Below are 8,788 nucleotides of genomic sequence, written 5' to 3'. Positions count from 1 at the left end.
GCTGCCCCTTACGGTTTCCAATACTGTCAGTCTTTACGGAAGCAGAGTGCCACTTTTTTCCTCCTGCAAAAGCCACCATATGTTTTGGACCTTTGACCTTTACAGTCAGTGGTCAATAGTTTTAACCACTGTGCCAGGCCTGGAACACCTATGGAGTAACTCTTGCCAGCTCTTATGAATTGGAACGGACTTGACAGCAAATGGTAGGTTTTGACAGTTTTTTACTGATTTTGGCAAACGCAATCAAGTTGTGTACATCCATATTTTGATCATCGTCTCCGTTTTTTACATGTTCCTTGGGTCGTTATGAGTCAGAATGGACGCGACGGCAATGAGTTTGGTTTGGTTTTGAGGTCGCCCTTGAAGTGCTAACTGACATTTTGCCGATTTTATATATATATATATATAAAAAGGAACCGAAATTCAGCGAGGAAACCGAGGAACTAAAGGAGTAAGAAATGCTTTTGCATTTATTATTCTTTTCTGCTCTGATATTACTTATTGTGTGTGTGTGGAGGGGAATGTTTTGAATTACAAGAAATGTGAAAAAAGTCCTGTAGAGAAAGAATCACTACACTATATCAGTCAGGTTTCTACCTGGTGCTAAAGCTGTCTGCTCGGTAACCTAAGGGTAATGGAAAGGTTGGCAGTTGGAATTCACTCAGCTGCACCATGGAAGAAAAAGTCTAGCCATCTGCTTCCTTAAAAATGGTGTCTTGCTATGGAGATGATTCCGACCCAAGGTGACCACAAGTGTTGGCTATAATCTCAACGGGAGCAGATGGCTAGGCCTTTACTACCTCTGGAACTAACAATCTAGGCTAGCAGTAAAATGCAATTGTGCCCCTTGGGTTCCAGTAAAGAGGAAACCCAAGAAACCATGCCCGCTACATTGGAGTCCATTCAGACTCATAGCTGTAACCTTTATAGAAGTACACTGCCAAATCTTTCTCCCGCAAAGCCCAGTGGTGGGTTCCAGCCACAGATCTTTTGGTTAGCAGCTGAGCGCTTAACCGCTGTGCCACCAGGTTTCCCGGTAAAGATTGCAGCCTAGGAAACCCTACTGTGCAGTTCTCTGTTTACACGTGGGGTCTCCATGAGTGGAAATCAACCTAGATGGCAACGGGAATACCCATCCAGCACCAAAAGGGACTTTCTTACCATCCCCCATTCCAGTTTCGTGTTTTCCTTCTGTCTCCCACAGTGAGAGCCCTGGTTGCCAACAACATCAATGTATGTACTCATTCATTCAAGCCTAAAACTTACATGAAGTGTTATCAGAATTTCTACACCTTTGCTCTCTTTAAACAGAAACAAAACTCAGCTACGTAGAGTTTAACATTTGTCATTCGTTTGTGATTCTTTTTGTCTTACAGTGAGGATAAAAAAAAAAAAAAAACTTTCTTGAACTGGATCTCTCTTTTTTCTCCAAAGTGGATATGTTTCTCTTTTGAAATACGTTTGATTTGTTTCCATTTGTATTCATATTTAGAGCATTCTCACACACACACTTGACTTAGTTTTATTTATTTATTTGCCTGTGTGAAATATTAATATGTTTCCAATAGAAGAATACAGAAAGTTACATTCAGACAAGTTACAAAAGAATGTTACATCCCGGGACTCAGCCAGGTGATGGAATGAATGGCAGCAGGTTCCGGGTAGTCTGGTAGAAGACCACCAAACAGGAACAATGCCTTTGTTTTCTAGCACTAAGGTATCCTTCTCTTGGTGTATTGGTGTCTGAGAGACTGCAGTGTAGGGAGTTTGGAAACAGCGAAACTGAACGCAAGGTAATTTTGTGTAGACAACAGTCCTCCCGGACTCGGAGAACAGCCATGATAATTCCCCTGAAACAAACCCTTTACTGGGGGTATAGCTCAGTGGTAGAGCGCGTGCTTCGCATGCACGAAGTCCTGGGTTCGATCCCCAGTGCCTCCAGCTTCTTTGCTCTTAAAGCACACTCATTGACCTTCTTAGTCTCAGAAACTTGCTTCTTAATCTGACTTGTTTTGGCCTCTTGTTTCTTAACTGACTTGTTGGGAGATTGGTGCTCAAGTAAAGTTATTTGATGTCATTCTTATTCATACATTCCAAGCACTCTCATTACTCACTGGTACATGGCCACCACCTGCAAATCCCAAAGACTAAGCAGACCGTTTAAGACGATTTGGGGAAAAGTTGAGTGTCCAGAGGCTAGAGAATCTGAAAGAAGAAAAAACCTGCTCCAACGCTTAGGAAATATCATTGTACCTTCTTTGGGATGGATAACACAGAATTCTGAAATAATGTTAGGTGAAGAATTCATTCCTGCCAAAGATGAGAGCCATTTTCTCATCTCATTTTGTCTTCTGCCATGCTCTAAGACGTTGAGAGTAGATGTTCAACCCAGATTTGGACTGGAGATGCAAAGACTCACCACCCTGTCTTGCTTACCTCTCATTCACAGTCATAGATATGGAGCAGAAAGAAGCCATCAAAGTGCACAGCCACTTCTTTGCCTACCTGACCTAAATGAGCTCAGTGTCTGGGTGTAGTTGGGAGAGTCCCATCTTTGAAGAGGCTGCCAAAGGAGTACAAGTGGAGTACAAATCCTAAACACTCAAGGGCCAAAAGAGAACAGTCACATTAACCCAAAGACCTCAGGTAAGGTCCACATCGTTTCAGGATAGTTAGCACATCCTTGTGGAATGATTCTAGTTTCCCTGTGAATATTTTCAATTATTGAGCTGAGAATAAAAATAACCTTGATGAATCAATTTGAATTTGATATGCAATCCAGAATATGAACTAAAAGGTTTTTTCAATTTTCAACTAAACCACCAGAAAATCCCGTAGAGAGACCTTGTAGAGGAAGGCTTGATGGTGAGACAAGGCTATTTTGTCCGTAGGAAAGAGGGGATTGATTACCATAGCCAAAAAAACCCCACTGCTGTGGAGTCAATTAAGACTCATAGCGACCCTATAGGACAGGGTAGAACTGCCCCATAGAGTTTCCAAGGAGCACCTGGCAGATTTGAACTGCCGACCTCTTGGTTGGCAGTCGTAGCACTTAGCCACTACACCACCAGGGTTTCCTGATTATGACAGAGGAGCTGAGAATCCAAGAGACTGGAGATCTTTTATAATACATCATCTCCTTTCCTCTTCTTTCCAAAAGCTGCAGCTATCCACCTCCTGCCATTCTGTCACAGGCCATCCTGAACCCAATTTTGAGGTCACCTACTTGACTTGCAAAGGACTCACGTATATTGCCTCTGCAATATACATGGATCAAGTGGATTTCGTGTTATAACGACCCTATCCATTGGGCTTCCACGAATGATGGATTTGAACTGCTGACCTTTTGGTTAGCAGCCAAACTCTTAACCTCTGACACTAGGGTCCATGCCGATACTAAAGAAAAAAAAAAGTTGCCTTTGAATCAATTCTGACTTACAGGGATCCTATTTTATAGGATAGAGTAGAACTGCTCCATAAAGTTTCAATGGATCGACTAATTGATTCAAACTGCTGACCTTTTGGTTAGCAGCCTGAATGCTTAACCACTGCACCACCAGGGCAGGAGTGAGGAAAAGGTGGCTGAGTATGTAGTTATTACTGATTGTACAGAGTCTCTGGCTTTCTGTGGTTACAGACCCCCTCTTTAGAGTCCTTTTGAGCTAAAAGCAGTATGTGAAATGTAGAGGAGCCAGAGAGAATACCTTAGGAAAAAGTCCATTTTCAGTAGGTTTCCTCTAAGTGTAGAAATACGTAGAACAAACACGAATTTGATTTTTTTACTGTTTGCATTTCAAGCAAAATCTAGCAAATTTCTCCACTTGTAGTGGTGATGAATCTCAAAGCTGTTGGCTCATCATGCTATTACTCTCAACACTGCTCCTACCACATTCATGCACAGAAATTGGGAAATTTCTGTTGGTGCAATTTCCTCATTCATTCCAGAGAGACCAATTCTGAAAGACAAGCTGTTACCGAATGGGGTATTTTTTATTAAGTTTCCATTCTCCTCTTTATTTTCAGTCATGCCATGGCCTTTTTTTCAGACCTCAACACTCTGGCACATACACTAGGTGTCTTCTGGCTTCTCTAGCCTTCCTACCCTTGTTTCCCAAATGTAAATTAGAGTTACAAATAATTAATATTAATTTTACTTCCCTGTTTAGCTGATGGAATCCTGGGTTTTGCAAATGATTAACAGCTTGGTCTGATAACCGAAAGGTTGGAGGTTGGAGTCCACCCAGAAGCAATGGGAGGAAAGGCTGTGTCATCTACATCTGAAAAAAATCAGCCCTTCACAGTCCTAAGGAGGACAATTTTACTCTGATATACATGGGGTCACCATTTATCAGAATTAATTGAAAAGCAACTTTTTTTTAAGCTAATAGTAGAAAACTATTAATATAGAAATCAGGTTTTATTAAGATTAATATGTTAAAATAACAAATTATAAAAATAAATAATAAGGAGGTGGGGCCAAGATGGCAGAGTAGTCAGACTCTTCAGGTGATTCCTCTTACAACAAAGACAGAAACAAGTTAAGCGATTATATATACGACAACGTAGCAGCCCTGAACATCAAAAGCAAAGTTAGAAAACAGACTCAGCTGCAAGGGGAGGGAGAGATGGTTCAGAAGCTGCAAGGAGTTGTCAGAGCTGAATCGCTGGGAATCCTCAGGCATCATTCTTTGGAGCCACCCTGCGGGGCTGGAAGTAGCAGTTCAGGAGGTGGTTTCATTAAGGAGAGGCAACAAGCAGCAAAACCTACTCACACCTCCAGAACCAGAAGAACAGTGCTCTCAGCAAGAGCTAAGTTCTTGCTTTTATTTTACCGGACCCCCAGCCCCCAAGCCAGCTTCAGTGGCTGTCCATTTTCCTTAGTCTGAGATAGGTCCTACTGCGCATTCTGAGTCATTCTCCCAGCCTTGGAGAAGGAATAAATTCCCAATTGGGGGAAATGATTATCTGTCAGCTCTACTAAACTGGGGAGCTCAGGATAAAAGGGGCTCCTGTCCAGGCACAAATGGTCCATGGAATTTGAATACCTTTCACCCCTGCAAGGGCCTGTGTGGGCCCATTTCAGGAGAATAGGCCCTTGTTGGCAGACTGCATTTGTTTCGGCTGTGTGATGGAGAGTTGGGTATTTGATGTTTGACACTGCTTTGCCTATTAAACAGGGTCCTCACCTACGCATATCCAGGGCCTAAGGACTAGGGGCTCCACCCAGGTCACCTAGTCACCCACAACAGCGGTCCAAGGATAAGTGGTACCTCCCAGTCCTTACCAAAAAAAAAAAAAAAAAAAGCATCGTGTGCCCATGGTCTGGCTGCAGAGCCCACCCACCTGTGCACTCTAGGAAACAGGGGTGAGCTTTCCTCACAGATGCTGGGGTACGGTTTTCAGCCCCCTGCCTTGTTCAGAGTGTGACCCCCTGCTGCATCCAGATACATAAGACAAAGTCTCGCCATTCTTGCTTCTAAGGAGCATTCTGTCTCTAATTCTACCAAGACAGATTTGTTCATTCTGGCAGTCCATGGTATATTCAATATTCTTCAACAAAAGCATAATTCAAAGGCATGAATTCCTTTTTTGGTCTTCCCAATTCACCGTCCAGCTTATGCATGCATGTGAGACGATTGAAAATACCATGGCTTGGGTCAGGCACACCTTAGTCCTCACAGTGAAATCTTTGCTTTTTAACACTTTAAAGAGGTCTTTTGAGGAGATTTGCCCAGTGCAACACGTTCTTTGATTTCTTGACTGCTGCTTCTGTGGGTGTTAATCATGGATCTAAGTGAAATGAAATCCTTGACAAATTCAATCATTTCTCCGTTTATTATGATGTTGCTATCGGTCCAGTTGTGAGGATTTTTGCTTTCTTTATGTTGAGGTGTAATTCATACTGACGGATGTAGTCTTTGGTCTTTATTAATAAGTGCTTCAAGTCCTCCTCATTTTCAGCAAGCAAAGTTGTGTCATCTGCATATCACAATTTCTAAATGCCTCTTTCTGTGATCCTGCTGGTGCCTTCTTCTTCGAATTGTCCAGCTTCTCAGATTATTTGCTCAGCATACAAATTGAATAAGTATGGTGAAAGGATACAACCTTGACACATAATTTTTCAGATTTTATATCACTCAGTGTTCCCTTGTTCTTTTCGACTGACTTCCTTTTCGTCTATGTACAGGATCCTCACGAGCACAAGTAAGTGTTCCGGAATTCCCATTCTTTGAAATGTTATCCATAATTTGTTATGATCCATACAGTTGACTGCCTTTGCATAGCCAGTAAAACACAGACAAACATTTTTCTGGTATTCTCTGCTTTCAGCCAAGATCCATCTGACATCAGCAACGATATCTCTGGTTCCACATTCTCTTCTCAATCTGGCTTGGATTTCTGGCAGTTCCTTGTCGACGTACTGCTACGACCACTTTTGAATTATCTTCAGCAAATTTTACTTATGAGTGATATTAATGATACTGTTCAATAATTTCCACATTCTGTTGGGTCACCTTTCTTTGGAACGGGCAAAACTATGGATCTCTTCTACTCAGATGACCAGACAGCTGTCTTCCAAAATTGTAGGTGTAGATGACAGCACCTCCAGCGCTGCATCCATTTGTTGAAACATCTCAACTGGTATTCCGTCTATTCCTGTAGCCTTGTTTTTTGTCAATGCCTTCAGTGCAGCGTGGACTTCTTCCTTCAGTACCATCATTTCTTGATCATATGCTACCTCCTGCAATGGTAGAACATAGACCAATTCTCTTCGGTATAGTGATTCTGTGAATGCCTCCATCTACTTCTGATCTTCCTACATTATTTAGTATTTTTCCCATAGAATCCTACAATATTGCAACTCATACCTTGAATTTTTTTTTTCCAGTTCTTTTAGCTTGAGAAATGTCAAGGGTGTCCTTTGGTTTTCTAACTCCAGGTCTTTGCATATTTCATTACCGTACTTTGTCTCCTCAAGCCTCCCTTCAAAATCTTCTGTTCAGCTCTTTGACTTCATTATTTCTTCCATTCACTTTAACTACTCAACTTTCAAAAGCAAGTTTCAGAGTCTTTTCTGACAATCATTTCCGTCTTTTCTTTCTTTCTTTCCTGTCTTTAATGGCATTTTGTTTTCTTCATGAATGATTTCCTTGATGTCATCTGAGAGTTGTCTAGTCTTCCTTAGTCACTAGTATTCAGTGCATCAAATCTCTTGAGATGGTCTCTACATTCAGGAGGAACATACTGAAGTTCATGTTTTGGCTCTCGTGGAGTTGTTCTAATTTTCTTTAGCTTCTAGTTGAACTTTCAAAGGAGTAATTGATGGTCTGTTGTGCAGTCAGCTCCCGGTCTTGTTCTGACCTTTAATATTGAGCTTCTCCATCACAGTTTGCACAGATGCAGTTGATTTGATTCCTGTGTATTCCATCCATTGTGGTCCATGTGTATAGTCACCATTTATGTAGATGAAAAAAGGTATTCCCAATTAATCTGTCGGTGGTCTTGAAAAATTCTATCATTTGATCTCCACTTATATTTACATAAATTTGACTAGTTATTATCCACCAGGGTGGTGTAACTCAGTGGTAAAGTGCATGCTTTGCATGTGTAAGGCCATGGGTTCCATCCCTCACACCTCCACCCGTTTTCTCTGATTCAACAATACCTAAATCCAATCCTGAAGGAATATACATTTGTTCTCCTAATATTTTCCATACTATTCCTGCTTTTTTTTTTTTTTATTATTCCTGCACACATAGAAAGTAAAAGCATAGCCTGGTGGGTTGCTTTGAAGGCTCTTCCATTCATAGGCTGTGAGCCTCCACATCCACTTAGGTGACTGTGACAATGGAAGTAAGACATTCAGAAAGGGGAGAAAAGAAGAACTGGATCTCAACAGAATCATTTGAAACACCCGAAAGAAAAATGTGCACATTAACTGGTGGTTTACCTTGGCTCCCATTTGTACTATTATTAAAGAGATAGACAGAAAAGGGGGTAGGGAAAGAGATCGCTGACAGTTTTCTTTAGTGTCTTGTGTTTTTTGGACCAAAGACTGAGTGGATGCAGAGGAGTTTAGGTTCCAAGTCTTTTTAGGCGAACGAACGGCTTGGACCCTGGACAAGGGAACAAAGGCTGTAAGGGAATTAGAAGCCTTCCTAATACACAAGAAATAACTAGAATCAGCTCATTCCCAAGTGATATTCCATAATATCAATTTTCCTATGTTTTCTCACTCTTTCCATTTTCCTCGTAATGTTAATCTTTAAGTAAAACATTTACTGGAAACCTCAGTTAACATGAAAAGGAGGTACACCCATGTGAAGAAGCAGGGAAAGGTTTTTCTGTCAAAAAGAAAAATAGATACAGGTAGTTTCTGACATGTCGTATTTGAATTACAATAAACCATCTTACCACCAGTCTTTTTTTTTTGTACATCTTATCATCAATAATATGTGCTATGTACAATGTTACTTATGTTATCAGTCTCGTGCCAACCCCTCAAAATAAATAAAGGTCAAAAATAAAATAAATAAAAATATTGGTAATAAAGGGGAATAAAAATGAAAACTAAAAAAAAAAAGTATTTGACTTATGTAAGAATTGACTTGGGACACCATCATTAGTTGGGGACTACTACAAATAAAAGGTGAATGGATCACAGAACAGATATGCTGTATGCTTCCTTTGTAAAGAATAGCTGCTTCCTCTGTTCTGTCATGGTCAGTATGATCACTGTGCTTTTTATGACCACTAAACTTCCAGGTATTTCTGGTCCACTGCTTGT

At 40.9% G+C, this 8,788-nt stretch overlaps 1 non-coding gene across 1 annotated transcript; it reads left to right on the top strand.

The window, feature by feature from the left end:
- The first annotated feature begins 1,869 nt into the window (after positions 1-1,869).
- On the top strand, positions 1,870-1,941 carry TRNAA-CGC (transfer RNA alanine (anticodon CGC)). The gene has a single exon. It is a non-coding gene; the product is annotated as a tRNA-Ala (tRNA).
- Positions 1,942-8,788: the final 6,847 nt, after the last annotated feature.

This window comes from Loxodonta africana, chromosome 1, assembly GCF_030014295.1.
Source record: "Loxodonta africana isolate mLoxAfr1 chromosome 1, mLoxAfr1.hap2, whole genome shotgun sequence".
In the NCBI taxonomy this organism is placed as follows: Eukaryota; Metazoa; Chordata; class Mammalia; order Proboscidea; family Elephantidae; genus Loxodonta; species Loxodonta africana.
Note: the sequence above shows the minus strand (reverse complement) of the source record. Positions and strands in the feature narration are given on the sequence as shown.